The sequence below is a fragment of the Bufo bufo genome, chromosome 6, assembly GCF_905171765.1.
Source record: "Bufo bufo chromosome 6, aBufBuf1.1, whole genome shotgun sequence".
NCBI lineage: Eukaryota > Metazoa > Chordata > Amphibia > Anura > Bufonidae > Bufo > Bufo bufo.
This window is the reverse complement of record NC_053394.1, coordinates 37,782,043-37,802,421: the sequence shown is the minus strand read 5'-3', so window position 1 is coordinate 37,802,421 and position 20,379 is coordinate 37,782,043. Positions and strand designations below refer to the sequence as shown.

General features: G+C 40.4%; 1 pseudogene; it reads right to left on the bottom strand.

The window, feature by feature from the left end:
• The window catches only part of LOC121003107, a 363,872-nt pseudogene that overhangs the window by 251,420 nt on the left and 92,073 nt on the right, over positions 1-20,379 (bottom strand).

The window sequence follows — 20,379 nt, the reverse complement described above, 5'->3', positions numbered from 1 at the left end:
AAGACAATATAACATAGGGATTTTCTGTCCTGTTTCCATAAATATACCTAAACGCTTGTTCATATAGTACCCCTTTCTCGACTCTTTCCTTACATAAATCCAGTAAAACTTCATAGTAGTCTATAGTCTGATCTTTTTTTAATTTAATGTAAGTTGCCTCATCCATAAGTTGTCTCCTACATTCATTATTGTAGGAGCGTTTTAATGCTACTAATTTCTTGTTTGGTTAGATTATTATATCTATGTGGAGAGTCTTTGATTTTCCTTTTGTCGACTTCCACATTTTATTTAAATGTGGCAATTTTGTGTCCGATTTCTTGCCTCGGATATATTTTTAGATCTTTGTCTTAATTCTGTGTGTTGAAAAGTACAGGACATTGATCTATCCTTATCGCAAGGATTTTTTGCAAAATATTTCTTAAGGCATAATTTTCTTATAAATTTCTCAATACCTATATATGTATCAAATTTATTGAGGGGCATTGTAGGGACAAATTTCAAACCTTTATTAAGTAGACTAGTCTGAGCTCCAGATAATACACAGTTGCTCAGATTAATATTAATTTAATTTTCTATCTGGTTGTGTTCCTTCTGTTGTCTCTGTTAAGTGCATTTTCTTTGTCCTCTCCGGATTCTTTTCTTTTGTTGTATGCCTGAGGTGGTTATTCTAAATAAGGTCCCAGACGACTCTGTGAGTGATAGTGAAGTGTTGTTTATGATTGTGTCATTTGTAATTTTTTTATTGTGTGATTTGAGACTCATTTCTCTGTGTCTCAAATTGTATCTGTGATTCCGTGTCGGTGATTGGTAATGGGCCCTCTCTGTTGATTGATACCGTGTGGAGGTGTTCGGTCTAAAAAATGTGCCTCTGATAGTGCCTCATATTGATTTGTGATCGGTATTGTCACTAATAGGTGGGGATAAGTGCAGCCCTATCTCCACCTACACACCTATCCCTACCTACTTGCACAGTCCATCCTAACCGATGGGGTACAACTGGGCTGCAGGCCTTAGTTTACTTATGTGCAGGGGGCTAAAGAATGGAAAACAATAAACAAGACAGATCACACAGAAGCAAGAGCTTCCCAGGCCGGTACAGAATAGCAATAGAAGCAAGGGGTCCGAGGACAAGGTTCAGGAGGTAACACAAGCACAAGGGATATAACAAAAACAAGAGTACTAGCCGAGGTCAAGAGCCAGGAGATCGCGTCTGTACCAGGGGTAACCCCAGGTCAGAGTCAAATACAAGCCAAGGTCAGGAGCCAAGAGGTTCCGTCAGTACAAGGGGTAACACCAGGTCAGAGTCAAGTACAAGCCGAGGTCAAACAGGCAGAAGTCGCACACGCAGGATATGCTAGTGAGGTATCAAGACCAATCACAGGCAACCTTCGGCCAGCAGGTTACCTGCTTAAATAGATCCTCTTGATGGGTCACATGACCCATGTCCAGCATCTCAGTACACCGACTCATTAACAGTGCCGACTCATTAACATTGGCGCTCAGTTTTCCTCCTGCCGTTGTCTTCTAGGAGATGGAGGACGCCGGCTGCACTGAAGAGACGTGCGCGCCCGGGTCCTCACCGCCCTCATGTCACCATGGAGACGCAGCCGCCGGCCGCGTCTTTGCTCCTCCTCATGAGCGGGATGCCGGCGGCGCTGCAGAGAAGAATCATATGAAATGGTTCCATATTCGGGTTTTACCCACAACATAATCGTGGATCAATCCAATCCAGCTTTGTAATCACTCCACAGAGCGATAATGGACTATAAATAGATGGCATCGCTACATCTGAAAATGTAAGCCACTGAAGGAACTAGTGCTTCGAAACACGTATGGTATCCTCAGGAAATATAACTCTATCTATATACACAGTCCGGACCCTAGGTGTATATAGTACTGCTTATCCTGGAGCGAACTCGTGGCTGCTGATGTGTCCAAGCTGAAGGAGGAAGTAGCGCGCTACAGCCAAATACAAACTAACTGATGATTCGGAACATGCAAACTTGCTACAACAGGAACCTCCGTAAAGATAAAATCATCCAGTGCCGAAGCCAAGAAGGAGGAGGGGTAAGTGCACAACCCCACATACCTCGGGACTGACGAGCTCGCTCCAAGAAGTGAATGACATTCCAAGCAATGCTGGTGATATGAATCCACACTAAAATAGGATGTTAAGACTGAGCTTGTTGGTCATGTTGAGCCTTGCTGCTACTTTCACACCTACATTTAGGTGCGGATCCGTCTGGTATCTGCACAGATGGATCCGCACTTATAATGCAAACGCTTGTATCCGTTCAGAACGGATCCGTTTGCATTACCATTTCTGTGCATGATAATGCAAACGGATCCGTTTTGACTTACATTGAAAGTCAGAGGGAGGCGGATCCGTTTTCAATTGCACCATATTGTGTCAGTAAAAACGAAATCCGTCCCCATTGACTTACATTGTAAGTCAGGACGGATCCGTTTGGCTCAGTTTCGTCAGACGGACATCAAAACGCTGCAAGCAGCGTTTTGGTGTCCGCCTCCAGAGCGGAATGGAGACTGAACGGAGGCAAACTGATGCATTCTGAATTGATCCTTATCCATTCAGAATGCATTGGGGCTGAACTGATCCGTTTTGGGCCGCTTGTGAGAGCCCTGAAATGGATCTCACAGGCGGACCCAGAAACGGCAGTGTGAAAGTAGCCTTAATAACAATGCCCCGCTCCTTACTGAACATTGCAGAGTGTCACTGAATATTGCGGAGGCTCTTGTATCAGGCAAGTCGCGCACGCTTGGTTTGCTGAGAAATACCAGCCAGCGCGTGCTGGCTGATAATCACTAGTCAGCCTTCCTACTTCTTTATTGTGGAGTGAATTGTTTTGTTTTCTCAGAGTGAGGACTATGGATTGATTGCAATGCTCATAGATATTTTTATGGACTGATCATGATTTTTGGTTTATGATACCTCTGTTACTGGATTATATTTCCATATATACAGGCTGCTCACAACCAAATATTATATACAGTTGCAAGAAAAAGTATGTGAACCCTTTGGAATGATATGGATTTCTGCACAAATTGGTCATAAAATGTGATCTGATCTTCATCTAAGTCACAACAATAGACAATCACAGTCTGCTTAAACTAATAACACTCAAATAATTAAATGTTACCATGTTTTTATTGAACACACCATGTAAAGATTTACAGTGCAGGTGGAAAAAGTATGTCAACCCCTAGACTAATGACTTCTCCAAGAGCTAATTGAAGTGAGGTGTCAGCCATCTGGAGTCCAATCAATGAGATGAGATTGGAGGTGTTGGTTACAGCTGCCCTGCCCTACTAAAAACACACACCAGTTCTGGGTTTGCTTTTCACAAGAAGCATTGCCTAATGTGAATGATGCCTCGCACAAAAGAGCTCTCAGAAGATCTACGATTAATAATTGTTGACTTGCATAAAGCTGGAAAGGGTTATAAAAGTATCTCCAAAAGCCTTGCTGTTCATCAGTCCACGGTAAGACAAATTGTCTATAAATAGAGAAAGTTCAGCACTGCTGCTACTCTCCCTAGTAGTGGCCGTCCTGTAAAGATGACTGCAAGAGCACAGCGCAGACTTCTCAAAGAGGTGAAGAAGAATCCTAGAGTGTCAGCTAAAGACTTACAAAAGTCTCTGGCATATGCTAACATCCCTGTTAGCGAATCTACGATACGTAAAACACTAAACAAGAATGGATTTCATGGGAGGATACCACAGAGGAAGCCATTGCTGTCCAAAAGAAACATTGCTGCACGTTTACAGTTTGCACAAGAGCACCTGGATGTTCCACAGCAGTACTGGCAAAATGTTCTGTGGACAGATGAAACCAAAGTTGAGTTGTTTGGAAGAAACACACAACACTATGTGTAGAGAAAAAGAGGCACAGCACACCAACATCAAAACCTCATCCCAACTGTGAAGTATGGTGGTGGGGGCATCATGGTTTGGGGCTGCTTTGCAGCATCAGGGCCTGGACGGATTGCTATCATCGAAGGAAAAATGAATTCCCAAGTTTATCAAGACATTTTGCAGGAGAACTTAAGGCCATCTGTCCACTAGTGTTGATCACGAATATTCAAATTTCTAATTTTTATCGCGAATATAGATACTTCGAAAATTCGCGAATATTTCGAATATAGTGATATATATTTGTAATCAGTACACATGATCCCTCCCTGCTTCTAGCTTGTGGGCCAATGAGAAGGCTGCGGTATATTTGACTTTAGGAGTAGTGTTGTTTGCGAATTTTCAACTTACAACTATTAGACAAAGATGATTGCAGCACTATAATAGCTAAATTGCTCTATATTATTATTATTTTTTTTATATTCGCTATATTGCTATAACTTCGGTTTTTTTCGAATATTCGTAATATTCTAAAACAAGAATATATAGCAATATAGCGAATATTCGGAAAAAAAACGGATATAGAGCAATTTAGCTAATATTGTGCTATAATCTTTTTTTTAATAGTTGGCATTTTTTTCCAATCTGAAGTTCAGATGAGAAAAAATTTACAACTATTAGACAAAGAAGATTATAGCACTATATTAGCTAAATTGCTCTATATTCATTTTTATTTTCGAATATTCGCTATATTGCTATATATTCTTGTTTTAGAATAATACGAATATTCGAAAAAACTAAGTTATAGCAATATAGCGAATATTCGAAAGAAAAAAAAAACGAATATAGAGCAATTTAGCTAATATAGTGCTACAATCATCTTTGTCTAATAGTTGTAAGTTGAAAAATTTGCAATAAAAATTTGCATTACGAAAATTAGGATATTACACAATCATTATGTTGCCGATTTTTTGAGTAAAAAAATCGTAGAATATAACGAATATTCGACTAATATTCTACAAAATATTCGCGAAATATCGCGAATTCGAATATGACCCCTGCCGCTCATCACTACTGTCCACCAGCTGAAGCTCAACAGAAGATGGGTGTTGCAACAGGACAACGACCCAAAGCATAGAAGTAAATCAACAACAGAATGGCTTAAACAGAAGAAAATACGCCTTCTGGAGTGGCGCAGTCAGAGTCCTGACCTCAACCCGATTGAGATGCTGTGGCATGACCTCAAGAAAGCGATTCAGACCAGACATCCCAAGAGTATTGCTGAACTGAAACAGTTCTGTAAAGAGGAATGGTCAAGAATTACTCCTGACCGTTGTGCACGTCTGATCTGCAACTACAGGAAACGTTTGGTTGAAGTTATTGCTGCCAAAGGAGGTTCAACCAGTTATTAAAGCCAAGGGTTCACATACTTTTTCCACCTGCACTGTGAATGTTTACATGATGTGTTCAATAAAAACATGGTAACATTTAATTCTTTGTGTGTTATTAGTTTAAGCAGACTGTGATTGTCTATTGTTGTGACTTAGATAAAGATCAGATCACATTTTATGACCAATTTGTACAGAAATCCATATAATTAAAAATGGTACAAATGCTTTTTCTTGCAACTGTATATGAAATGTGGTATGAAATCACTGTCATGAATCCATAATGTATATGAAATTTTAGATATTTGAACTGGTATATATTGTGAGCTATAGGAGCGGACCATATGACATTGCCCTGCAATTACCAGCGACCTCAAATATCCCTTTAAACTATCATGCATTGCAATTGATAGTGGAATCATGTATTGCTATCTCATATTTCTATAATTCCTGGGATTGTATATAAAAAAAAAATTGGGGAGTGTTTTTATCTATTATTTTTATATATTTGTTTTTATTTAATTTTATTAATAAACAATTCAATCCTATATGCAAAACCAGAAGGAGGAGTGCACACCTTGTTTTTGTACACTTTTTGCAGTTGTTTCTTGCTGGGACTGGGTGGCCCAGTAAGGTAGTGAACCCCCACTATCCATTATGTCCAGGTTGAGAGCCCCTGCACTTTACCAAAAGTGGTACTGTACCTATAAAAAAAGATTAGACCCTTTTTCTTTATCCAGACACCACCTATAAATGTCTGGCAGATTCCTCAGCACACACAAGCTGCCGTTTATGGTTGACTGTCCCCAATATAAAGACAGTGAAAGAGATAAAAGGGGAAAACAAATCTTACTTCAAGATCTGGGGGCTGACGAACACTAAGATGTCATGAATGAGTTTAAAGAAAACTGATCGTAGGATGATCTTTGCATTTGCTTTAATCAAGGTCTTATATAGCCAGGACTTGGGGTAATCTTTAGATGTTCCAGATACAGACTCTTTCTTCTTTTTTTTCTAGAAAGGGACAAAAAAATTCAGATAATGAAGCAGGAAATAAAAGTTAAAAGGAGGTTGATATGGTGGGTGGGGGTTTTAAGGGATGTACTGCTTCCATAGTTATGCATAGTTGCCAACAGTCCCAAATTTGCAGGGAATGTCCCTAATTTTTAGAGACAGTCCTGGGAAATTCAGACTTTCCCTGGTCAAAATCGGGTGGGGCTTGAATAGATCCTGTCCATAAGTGGAAAGTCCTACCAGGTTTGTGGGCATTCCTGGTGGCAGGGCTTAAATAACCCAAATATTTCAACAAGAATGCTGGTAAATATGGTTCTATGATGGATGGGTATAGTTGTAGTACATAGATCCCAATGAACATGAACACCTCTATAGACAAACAGTAGCCCACACAACGGAGTATGTCTAGGATCTTACCTCGACCAGTACTTCCTGGCTGTGCACCTTGCTCAGCCCGTTCATTTCAATAGCTCCGTCCTGCTGTTTCCTCTTATTCATACGTTTCTCCAGAGCTTTCCTTGCTTTCGCCACTTCCACCTTCCTCGCTTTGTCGAATGCTTCATAGTTGTGTTGGGACTGATTTTCTTTGCTCAGTTCCCAGAGATCTTCTATGACTAAAGGTCTCCTGAACCCTTTAACAACTATGCTGCATGAAATAAAGTGTTAACGGTTAAAGTGTGAGATATAACAATGGAGACCACTCAAGTTGACATTAAATGGTGTGTGTACTTTTGAAGCCATTATGATTCCTCCAGTCCGTCTATAAGAAAAAAAATGAAGCAATTTTTCATGTAATATTGTTTAACCCCTTAAAGGGGTTGTGTAAGAATGGGGGGGGCGTTGGAACATATGATAAAGCCTGACCCGGGTTTCGCTCCTGCTTCGAAACCCAGGTCGGGCTTTATCATATGTTCTATGTGATGTTCAAGATTATGATCCTGTAATAAAGAAGCGTGAACTATTTTACATATGGGTCTCTGCTATATTGATACTCTCTTTGAAGGCGTGAGAAGCATACCCTCTACCGCTCGTTGGTTCAGAGACCAAGAAGCTGCGAAGGAGGAAGGATAAGGAGGAGATTGGAAGAACCAGTGATTTTTGTGTTACCCCTAAGCTTTCCTTTATTGCAGAGCAGACCCTAACCCCTTGTTATACGTTTTGGGAAGCAGGTAAGTAAACTACCCTTTACAGGTCTGGCTAAGTGGGGACGTTCACCCGAAGCCCTCTTTTCTCGCACAACCCCTTTAAAGATTAAGCCTATTTTGGCCTTTGGGACACAGCCCCAATTTTCAAATCTGACAGGTGTCACTTTATGTAGTACTAACTTTGGAATGCTTTTACTTATACAAGTGATTCTGAGGCTGTTTTCTTGTGACCTATAGTACCTTGTGTTAGTAGGAAATTTTGGCAGATATGTTTCTTGTTTATAACAAAAAATGATGAAATTTTTCTGCATTTAAGATAAATAGTGATACCACAAAAATAGTTAATAATTAATATGTACCATACATCCACTTAATGTTAGCATCGTTATTCAATCATACTTTGAGAGGCTTAGATATTTAGCAGCAATTTTAGACATTTACAAGAAAATTTCCTAATCCAATTTTTTCAGGGACCAATTCATTTCTGAAGTGGTTCTGAAAGGCCAGCATATAAGAACCCCCCACCCTACCCCCATACATCTCCCCATTTAAAAAAAAAATGCACTTCTCAAAGTATTCACCAGAATTTATGCAAAATAGAGGTGAAATGTAAACATTTTTTGGTAGATTTTAATCCATTTTTGGAACACAGAAGGTGATAAAATAGAACTAACCCCCCACATTTATTACCCCTATTCTGCAGTTTTTATTAATATCCCATAAGTGGCTCTAGAATGCTACCCGACTCAAATACCAGTCTCAGAACTGACTGAGCAGGTTGCAGATTTTAGGGTTTCCATTTTTTTTTTCAGGCATTAAAGGGATACTTCCCATGCCATACGTTTATAACATGGTGTGGGGAAAACAAAACTCCTACCTTTATGGGTATACAACACTTACAGATCTATGTATCTCCATGGTAACAGACTACAAACAAACTCTGCGTAGTCTGGTCCCATAGTTGTGTTAGGCCTCATGCACACAACCGTTGTGTGCATCCGCGTCCGTTCCGTCATTTTTCACAGTTTAGCGGAGGTCCCATTAATTTCTATGGAGCTGTGAAAAAAAACTGATAGTCCTCCGTTTTTTCTCCGCGTCCGTGATTCCAGTCCGTTAAAAAAATATAGCCTGTCCTATTCTTGTCAGTGGAAAACGGAGGACGGACCCATTCAAGTCAATGGGTCCGTCCAAAAAAACGGATGCACAACTGGTATGTCATCCGTGTCCGCGTCCTTGTCCGTTTTTTTCTACAAGACCTTGGTGCAATAAAATTACACTTTTCATTAACCTTCCTTTTTTCCCCCCTGTCAGACAAAAAAAAAAGGAAGACACAAGGAAACACAACTGAAGCAAAATCGGACACGGATCACTGAAGCCAAATCACTGACAGTGAAAAAACACTGTCGTGTGCATGAGGCCTTACTCTCATGTGCCCTCTCCTACAGTCCAGAGGTTAGAACTTAGAAATAAGAGAACAGATGACATGGAGTAACACATGTCTACATGATCAGACTACACAGGGTTTGCTTGCAGCCTGTTACCATGCAGTCACATATGTCTGCATGGGAGGTGAATACACAAAATAGTCTATTTGCAAAGTTTTTGTCTCACTGAGGTTAATGGACAGATCATGCAAGAAATGCACGTAGAAACATACAGAAAACCTACCTGTCATACCAGCCGTAGGTGATTCTGCTGAAAAACGATGCTGTTAATTCAGGATTCTAAAAATGATATAAAAGAAGTTAGTAGAAAAAAAAAAAAGAAATAATATTCATTGTAAGCCAAAAACATCTACAAAAATATGAATATTCTGCCTTATTGTCCTAGTCCATAAACATCCTGTGGCCAAAGCTCCATCGCTGTTCATTCGCTGATGACAATGGTCATGTAACTGCTGAACATAATCTCCTCTGAAGCTGTACTGTCTACATTTGACTAGGACGCATATGGAGAAGTGCCCCAGCAAATCATAAAGCTACCATTATGGGAAAAAAAATGGGAGCTCTAAACCTAAAGGGGTTTTCCAGGCTTTTGGTATTGATGACCTATCCTCAAGATACCCCCGCCAATCAACTGTATGAGGGGACGGCGCATGCAGTGTGCACGTACTTTCTCCTGTCTCTCTTCCTGCTCTATCCTGAGGATAGGTCATCAATATTAAAAGCCCAGAGAGCTCCCTTAAAGTATAACTGTCATTTCAGTTTATTTTTAATACTGGGTAGGGACAGGGATGTTAAGCATTTTTTGTAATATACTTTATTAGGGAAAGATGCTTTTTTTGTAGGATGTAAAGAGTCTGCTTAGCAAAGCTCTAATAGAGTGTTGCTAAGAAGAGTCTGTCTTCAGTCTTCAGTCCTACTGAGCGCTGAAGACGTCTATGTCTAACATACAGAGGCTTCCTTCCTGCCTCTTGTCATTACCCCAGTCCCTGACTATGGACATGTGGCCTAACTATCACTGCCCATCACCCTGTCTATCTGACTTGTTACACACAGGCCTCGCGCTAAGTAAAACGCTGAATACTGAAGACAGACTCCCCTTAGCAATGCTCAAAGCTTTTGCTAAGAAAACTCTTAAACCCCTTTTCTAAAGTATATTTCAAAAATGCTTAACATTCCTGTCCCTTTACTATATTAACTATAAAATGCAACAAACTTACACTAAGTGTTACAGGTAAATATGGCTCTCAGCCAGAACCTCAACCTGATGACCACACAAATATGCCTAATAATTGGATATAGTGTATATTAGTAGCCATTTGGTCATTGTGTCCCTTGTTAGCATATCAATGGCAGGAAGGGCACATTGTAAAATCAGTTGGACAACATTTTCTTGGCAAACAGATTGGGAAGATATTTGAGTGGTCATGGGGTGGAGTCCATGGTGGGGGCTGGGACACAGGAAGATATATGCAATGAGAAACTTGGGGACTCTCTCTTGCTCTCTCTTCCTGCCAACCCCTTGGACCAACAGGACTTCAGGAGCAAGCTAAGTTATATGTCTGCTTATGTGTGTATGTATATAAGTATAATATCCCAGTAGACTTTATGTGTGTACATATAGATATTTGTAGTCTGCGATTGTATTACCAGTAGATTATACAGTACAGACCAAAAGTTTGGACACACCTTCTCATTCAAAGAGTTTTCTTTATTTTCATGACTATGAAAATTGTAGATTCACACTGAAGGCATCAAAACTATGAATTAACACATGTGGAATTATATACATAACAAACAAGTGTGAAACAACTGAAAATATGTCATATTCTAGGTTCTTCAAAGTAGCCACCTTTTGCTTTGATTACTGCTTTGCACATTTTTGGCATTCTCTTGATGAACTTCAAGAGGTAGTCCCCTGAAATGGTTTTCACTTCACAGGTGTGCCCTGTAAGGTTTAATAAGTGGGATTTCTTGCCTTATAAATGGGGTTGGGACCATCAGTTGCGTTGAGGAGAAGTCAGGTGGATACACAGCTGATAGTCCTACTGAATAGACTGTTAGAATTTGTATTATGGCAAGAAAAAAGCAGCTAAGTAAATAAAAACGAGTGGCCATCATGACTTTAAGAAATTAAGGTCAGTCAGTCAGCCGAAAAATTGGGAATACTTTGAAAGTAAGGGCTATTTGACCATGAAGGAGAGTGATGGGGTGCTGCACCAGATGACCTGGCCTCCACAGTCACCGGACCTGAACCCAATCGAGATGGTTTGGGGTGAGCTGGACCGCAGAGTGAAGGCAAAAGGGCCAACAAGTGCTAAGCATCTCTGGGAACTCCTTCAAGATTGTTGGAAGACCATTTCAGGGGACTACCTCTTGAAGCTCATCAAGAGAATGCCAAGAGTGTGCAAAGCAGTAATCAAAGCAAAAGGTGGCTACTTTGAAGAACCTAGAATATGACATATTTTCAGTTGTTTCACACTTGTTTGTTATGTATATAATTCCACATGTGTTAATTCATAGTTTTGATGCCTTCATAGTCATGAAAATAAAGAAAACTCTTTGAATGAGAAGGTGTGTCCAAACTTTTGGTCTGTACTGTATATATGCTGTTTATGCATGAGTCACTATATGTACAGTACATGTATTAATGGTCAGGTACTGGATGTGAGTTGGGTAGAAGAGTATATCCAGTAGACGGTATATTGGTGGACTATGGATATACTGTATATACATACACATTATTAGCCACATTTGCATAGCATCCAGGGAGGGCAGGAACCGAGGCAGCTGTGTGTGGTTGTGTCATCTATGTACTGCCTTATTTGTAGTGTCTGTATCTTCATGTATAATGGCCATTGCTTTGTTTTCTCTATGTCATCAGTAAACTATTTTTATATCTAAGTATCTGCGAGGGTTGTACGGTATGTTACTCCTGGGGTATATGAAGGACTGGAGGGGTGTATATAATACACAGAATAAGCGGATTATATAGAAAACAAAGACAACAGCTTAGGAACAGAATAAAAGGGACGGAATACAAAGATAGACATAAATCTCAAATTTTCGATGAGCAAAACCTCCCTTTATCACTAAGTAATAGCTGTCTTATTTTCAAGTCTCACTGCTGGTCATGTTTGGGAGAGACTGAAGGAATTGCCCCATTATCTCCTGCTAAAACCTTCCTTTCCCATTGGGGAAATAATAGGATCTGACAGGTAAAAAGCCAACCTATAGGATCCTGGTTTTAATTAGTGGCACCTAACCTTACTGCTGCCTGAGGCGAAAACTGAAACAGCACCCCCCTCCCCCAATGCCAATTTCTTAACCTAACCCTTTCTCTTCAGCCCATGGACCTTAAGCTGCCCCCCTTTGCCCCTACTTGGTGCTGCCTGAGGTGATCGCCTCACCTGGCCTCATTGGTGGTGCACCCCTGCTTATACATAAGAGGAAATTTGAAGAAAATTAGTGGGCGACCAATGATGTCACATTATCCTGGCCGAGTTAGCCATCATCATCATTATGGCTTTCCTTACCTTTTTTGAGAGATCGCTGGTTTCTGAGATGGAAGAGATGAAAAGAATAAGAACCTGAAGACCAAACGAGATGAAAAACAAACAGAACCGGGGAAGATCCGGAATATCTCCCTGTGAATAAAAAAAAAGAGATGTATGAAAATGTTTTATAGGAGAAGGACATGTTGTTTTCATAGAAACATAGAATGTGTCGGTGTCACGCCTTGCCCTGTGAATGTGCGGAGGTCTGTCAGACTGGCTGCATATGTCTGACTTCTCTGTTTGTTTTGGTTTGGGTTTGAGCTGCATCCACCTTCCCACAAGTGTACTGGGTTTGATTGTTAGTGAGGCTATTTTTCCCTCCTTCCCCCAGTGGCCTGTGCGGGTTATAGTTCTTTCCTTTGAACTCTGGAAGTGTGGTGGATCATCTGCTCCAGCTCTGCTCTAGATAAGTCCTCTCTGTTATTTCCCTTTGTGTCTTTTATCTAGGCCTCTAGCTTGCTTTCTCCAGGTTTGAAGAAGCAGGTTGCCTCTACCCTTTTCCCTACAGCTTAGGTTTTGCCCAGGGTTTATAGGTTTAGGCAGGAGGGCATGTGGATATCCACCATTAGGGTATGCACATGGGCACAGTAGTTTAGGGAAAACTTTTAGGGATCGCTAGGAGGTGACCCTTTTCTCCCTAGCTTTTGGGCCTAGTCATTTGTTCTGTTTGTTTCCCTGTGTTTGGTTATTTCCCTGCTTACCGACCTATAGTGACAGTCGGCAGATAAGAACCATTTGGCCCATCTAGTCTGCCCAATATACTGAATACTATGAATAGCCCCTGGCCCTATCTTATATGAAGGATGGCATTATGCCTATCCCATGCATGCCTAAACTCCTTTACTGTATTTGCAGCTACCACTTCTGCAGGAAGGCTATTCCATGCATCCACTAGTCTCTCATATCCAAATACTCATCATGGCAGCCATCATCGTGTGCACCTTGATGCTGTGTAGTCTTTGAGATGACCATTTAAAACATGTCAATAGTTGCTGTACAGTAGTTTTTTTTCTGCAGTTTTCAACCTTTGCAATCCAAAGATTGAAAGTAGAGGGAGATCCACTATGGCAGAAAATCCACCCCCTAAAACCAGCCTATTTCAAGTGGTTATTGCTGTGGCAGTTTTCAGCCAGATAACACCGACAGCATTAAGTCAGTGTTATACAATACATTCCAGAACTGTAAAGGTTACATAGGATTATAATCAATATAATGCTATGCGTTCCCATCAGTGCTACGTAGGTCAGGACGGGAGCTCTCGCAGACACATGCTTCAAGTTCAATGCATTAAACTCGCTCATGTGAAACCAGCCTGAGGCCTCATGCAGACGACCGTTCAGTTTTTTGCGGTCCGCAAAAACGGAGGCCCATTATAGAAATGCCTATAGGACATGCTATATTTTTTTTGGGGGGCCACGGAACGGAGCAAAGGATGCGGACAGCACACGGACCTGAACAATAGTCGTGTGCATGAGGCCTTCGGGATTTAAAAAACTTGTCACAGAAAATGTTTCAGGGGTGGTTGTCTGAAAGCCGTGGTCTCCTGGAGAGGTTTAGTTTCATTACTACAGGGAGTGCAGAATTATTAGGCAAATGAGTATTTTGACCACATCATCCTCTTTATGCATGTTGTCTTACTCAAAGCTGTATAGGCTCGAAAGCCTACTACCAATTAAGCATATTAGGTGATGTGCATCTCTGTAATGAGAAGGGGTGTGGTCTAATGACATCAACACCCTATATTAGGTGTGCATAATTATTAGGCAACTTCCTTTCCTTTGGCAAAATGGGTCAAAAGAAGGACTTGACAGGCTCAGAAAAGTCAAAAATAGTGAGATATCTTGCAGAGGGATGCAGCACTCTTAAAATTGCAAAGCTTCTGAAGCGTGATCATCGAACAATCAAGCGTTTCATTCAAAATAGTCAACAGGGTCGCAAGAAGCGTGTGGAAAAACCAAGGCGCAAAATAACTGCCCATGAACTGAGAAAAGTCAAGCGTGCAGCTGCCAAGATGCCACTTGCCACCAGTTTGGCCATATTTCAGAGCTGCAACATCACTGGAGTGCCCAAAAGCACAAGGTGTGCAATACTCAGAGACATGGCCAAGGTAAGAAAGGCTCAAAGACGACCACCACTGAACAAGACACACAAGCTGAAACGTCAAGACTGGGCCAAGAAATATCTCAAGACTGATTTTTCTAAGGTTTTATGGACTGATGAAATGAGAGTGAGTCTTGATGGGCCAGATGGATGGGCCCGTGGCTGGATTGGTAAAGGGCAGAGAGCTCCAGTCCGACTCAGACGCCAGCAAGGTGGAGGTGGAGTACTGGTTTGGGCTGGTATCATCAAAGATGAGCTTGTGGGGCCTTTTCGGGTTGAGGATGGAGTCAAGCTCAACTCCCAGTCCTACTGCCAGTTTCTGGAAGACACCTTCTTCAAGCAGTGGTACAGGAAGAAGTCTGCATCCTTCAAGAAAAACATGATTTTCATGCAGGACAATGCTCCATCACACGCGTCCAAGTACTCCACAGCGTGGCTGGCAAGAAAGGGTATAAAAGAAGAAAATCTAATGACATGGCCTCCTTGTTCACCTGATCTGAACCCCATTGAGAACCTGTGGTCCATCATCAAATGTGAGATTTACAAGGAGGGAAAACAGTACACCTCTCTGAACAGTGTCTGGGAGGCTGTGGTTGCTGCTGCACGCAATGTTGATGGTGAACAGATCAAAACACTGACAGAATCCATGGATGGCAGGCTTTTGAGTGTCCTTGCAAAGAAAGGTGGCTATATTGGTCACTGATTTGTTTTTGTTTTGTTTTTGAATGTCAGAAATGTATATTTGTGAATGTTGAGATGTTATATTGGTTTCACTGGTAAAAATAAATAATTGAAATGGGTATATATTTGTTTTTTGTTAAGTTGCCTAATAATTATGCACAGTAATAGTCACCTGCACACACAGATATCCCCCTAAAATAGCTAAAACTAAAAACAAACTAAAAACTACTTCCAAAAATATTCAGCTTTGATATTAATGAGTTTTTTGGGTTCATTGAGAACATGGTTGTTGTTCAATAATAAAATTAATCCTCAAAAATACAACTTGCCTAATAATTCTGCACTCCCTGTATAAAATATATTTGCATTATATAGTATTCTATATCGTCTTTCATATTATATGGTATTTTACATGAAATAGGGTTTAATGTAGAATTTTATATTACATAGGGGGTCATTTATTAACCTGAAATACGCCTATATTAGAAAGGTTTTTTTGTGCAGCAATGTGCGACTTTTCCCCACTTACCCCAGGTCTAAAAGTGGGCGTGACTTGGGTGAGCCAATTAGGCGTAGAAAATGGTCTAAATGTAAGCCAGCAAGGAAGCCGTCTTAAATTTAGACTGGTGCTGGATGTGCCGAAGTTATGTAGAGGCGCCTCTTCACCAGATATCGGCATTATTAAGACCGGAGTGTAAAACGCCTGTCTTAATAAATGACCCCTATAGTGTTTATATTAGATGATGCGTTATATTGTTATATAATTTTTTATAAAATATAATGTTTTTCATTGTATGTTGTTCTATATCATGCAGTGTTTTAAATTATATGCCGTCATAACATAATAAATACATAATATTAATCTTGTTTTTATTATATATATGACATGGTGCTTATATTATATAGTGTTTCATATTGTAGCATGTTATATTTTGTTTTACATTACCTAACATTTTATATTATTTTATGATGTAGTGTTTTATATTATATATTTATATTGCTTCATATTATAGTGTTTTAATATATACATAGTTTTATATTATAAGGATATCTGCAAAGAATAAATCAAGGCAACTGGACTTACTGTAGATTTCTTGAAAACGTTTCTCTCGTTCTTCCGAGTGAAACGTTTTCAAGAAATCTACAGTAAGTCCAGTTGCCTTGATTTATTCTTTACAGATGTACCATGACCTGGATAAATGAGAACCTTCACAGACATATATTATAAGGAGGTTTATATTAGCTATTGTTTTATATTACATTGTGTTTTATATTATGTTATGAATATATAGTGTTTTAAATTATATGGGGTTTTATATTCTCAAGTGTTCTATATTTGGTGTTTTTTATATTATCCAATGTTTTACATTATATGTTTCATATCATAAATTGTTCTATATTACCTCGTACTTTTTATTTTTGGATATATAGTTTTACTTTAGATGGTGTTTTATATTATATTATTACATTAGATGGTATTTTATATGATAATATTACATTAGATGGTGTTTATATGATAATATTACATTAGATGGTATTTTATATGATAATATTACATTAGATGGTGTTTTATATTATATAGAGTTTAATAATAAATGGTGTTTTATAATATATAGTGTTTTATATGGTACAACGTTATTACTTACATTCAGTCCAACTCGGATTAGAGACTGAAATGGAAAAATCCCACAAACGACGGAAAGAGTCCAGAAGATGAAGAGGGCTCCAGTGTCTGTCCGGACACAGTGCCTTCGGCCATGGTGGACTATTAATACCAAGATCTAAGTGCACAGGAAGATGTACAATCAGACTACATGTTTTGAGTGCCAATATAAGACATAAATTATTCTGAATAGAGATGAGGAGTATATCAGGTCACATTCACACAAGGCACACTTGTTATTGAGTTTGGTGCAAGTCTCCTGGGAACCTTTTGATTACAGACAGCAACAAATCTGAACAGTCAGAGCTGCAGTGCAAAGCATAGGGGAGGGAAAAATCAATAGCCCGTACCTCACAAACACACAAACTCCATGCTAATGTTTTCCAGGCCAGAGGTAAAAAATTATTGTACTAGTATTTTATATAACATTCAGGACAGATCATCCAAACAGTTCTTACCCATGTTACAGCATAGAGGGCCGGATTTACATAGAGGACGGTAGGAAGTATTTTGGCAGATTTGGCGCTTGACTGTCCGTCCACATGTTCTGATATTGTGATGCTGATTCCAGCAATCGAAGTGCATAAAAGTAATAACGTCAGGATCTGTAAAAGAGGAAACGTAAACCTAAAGGGACAGGTTCACACTGTATTCACATAAATGGGGACGACCTTCAATACCAGACACAACCTGTGGACAGGAGTGGCGCTGTTTCTGGGCTAATCTCGGACAAACCCTTTGACCCTTTTCAATCAAAAGAACATGAAATTTAACAAGGGAAACACAACCTTTTGTATCTGTGTGTGTGTGTGTGTGTACACCTATATTATACCTTCCATCATCGTATATATTACACCACAGTTCTTATGACTCTGGATGAGTCCGGGCATGCACTACAAGGATTTGCAGCGTCACACGATATGTTCTTTGGTTGGATCAATAACATACAGGGAGTGCAGAATTATTAGGCAAATGAGTATTTTGACCACATCATCCTCTTTATGCATGTTGTCTTACTCCAAGCTGTATAGGCTCGAAAGCCTACTACCAATTAGGCATATTAGGTGATGTGCATCTCTGTAATGAGAAGGGGTGTGGTCTAATGACATCAACACCCTATATTAGGTGTGCATAATTATTAGGCAACTTCCTTTCCTTTGGCAAAATGGGTCAAAAGAAGGACTTGACAGGCTCAGAAAAGTCAAAAATAGTGAGATATCTTGCAGAGGGATGCAGCACTATTAAAATTGCAAAGCTTCTGAAGCGTGATCATCGAACAATCAAGCGTTTCATTCAAAATAGTCAACAGGGTCGCAAGAAGCGTGTGGAAAAACCAAGGCGCAAAATAACTGCCCATGAACTGAGAAAAGTCAAGCGTGCAGCTGCCAAGATGCCACTTGCCACCAGTTTGGCCATATTTCGGAGCTGCAACATCACTGGAGTGCCCAAAAGCACAAGGTGTGCAATACTCAGAGACATGGCCAAGGTAAGAAAGGCTCAAAGACGACCACCACTGAACAAGACACACAAGCTGAAACGTCAAGACTGGGCCAAGAAATATCTCAAGACTGATTTTTCTAAGGTTTTATGGACTGATGAAATGAGAGTGAGTCTTGATGGGCCAGATGGATGGGCCCGTGGCTGGATTGGTAAAGGACAGAGAGCTCCAGTCCGACTCAGACGCCAGCAAGGTGGAGGTGGAGTACTGGTTTGGGCTGGTATCATCAAAGATGAGCTTGTGGGGCCTTTTCGGGTTGAGGATGGAGTCAAGCTCAACTCCCAGTCCTACTGCCAGTTTCTGGAAGACACCTTCTTCAAGCAGTGGTACAGGAAGAAGTCTGCATCCTTCAAGAAAAACATGATTTTCATGCAGGACAATGCTCCATCACACGCGTCCAAGTACTCCACAGCGTGGCTGGCAAGAAAGGGTATAAAAGAAGAAAATCTAATGACATGGCCTCCTTGTTCACCTGATCTGAACCCCATTGAGAACCTGTGGTCCATCATCAAATGTGAGATTTACAAGGAGAGAAAACAGTACACCTCTCTGAACAGTGTCTGGGACACGCAATGTTGATGGTGAACAGATCAAAACACTGACAGAATCCATGGATGGCAGGCTTTTGAGTGTCCTTGCAAAGAAAGGTGGCTATATTGGTCACTGATTTGTTTTTGTTTTGTTTTTGAATGTCAGAAATGTATATTTGTGAATGTTGAGATGTTATATTGGTTTCACTGGTAAAAATAAATAATTAAAATGGGTATATATTTGTTTTTTAAGTTGCCTAATAATTATGCACAGTAATAGTCACCTGCACACACAGATATCCCCCTAAAATAGCTAAAACTAAAAACAAACTAAAAACTACTTCCAGAAATATTCAGCTTTGATATTAATGAGTTTTTTGGGTTCATTGAGAACATGGTTGTTGTTCAATAATAAAATTAATCCTCAAAAATACAACTTGCCTAATAATTCTGCACTCCCTGTAGTATTTCAAAGAAGGTGACCCCGACATTGACCTGCTGTACGGATAAGAACAGGACATACAAAATACAGCTCACTGACATCATATTTTAAAAAGGTCACTAAGGTCACCTGCACACGTTGCGGAATACATGCGTTTTCTTTGTGAAAATTCCTGTGCAGAAAAACCGCAGCGTAGTACAGTACCAGCAAAGTGGGATCACACAAATCTCATATACACTTTGCAGATTTTTTTCTGTGCGGTAATTGGCCTGCCGTCCGGATTTCAATATCTGCAGCATGTCAATTAGGTTTGCCGTTTTAGTTGTGGCGTTCACCCTCACCAATGGAAGGGCGAGATCTGCGGCAAAACCGCATCTAATCCACATCAAAAAACACATTGCAGATTTTGGTGCGGATATGCTGCACAAACGCACGGAAATTCGTGCTTGTCTTATGGGCGTTTACTGACACCTGTGCTCAGGTGGCCTAAAGGTGCCGTCACCGTCACCGATAGATCTACAGGATTAGATAAAAAATAGTGCCACACCTGTACACAGGTTGTGTCTGGTATTGCAGCTCAATCCCATTCTCTAGATCTAGAATATAGCTGTGAAGCTGCAATACAAGGCACAACCCATGCACAGGAATGGCGCTGTGTCTAATACAAAGCAGCCATGTTTTTCTATTATACTGAGCTTTCAGATTGCAACTTTATGTCCCTGACAACATTTTTAGCACCTAAACAGTGCACCTGCAGGGTAGCAGTAAGGCCTCCTGCACACGAACGTGTGCGCCCCGTGGTCGTGCTGCGGGCCGCAATGCACGAACACTGTCTGTGGGGCAGCCGCAGCAGATCGCGGACCCATTCACTTTAATGGGTCCGCGATCCGGCCGTTCTGCAAAAAGATAGGACATGTTCTATCTTTTTGCCGAACGGAAGTACGGGACGAAACCCCACGGAAGCACTCCGTAGTTCTCCCATAGGGTTCCGTTCCCTGCTTCCGTTCCGTACCATTCTGCATCTCCGGATTTGCGGACCCATTGAAGTG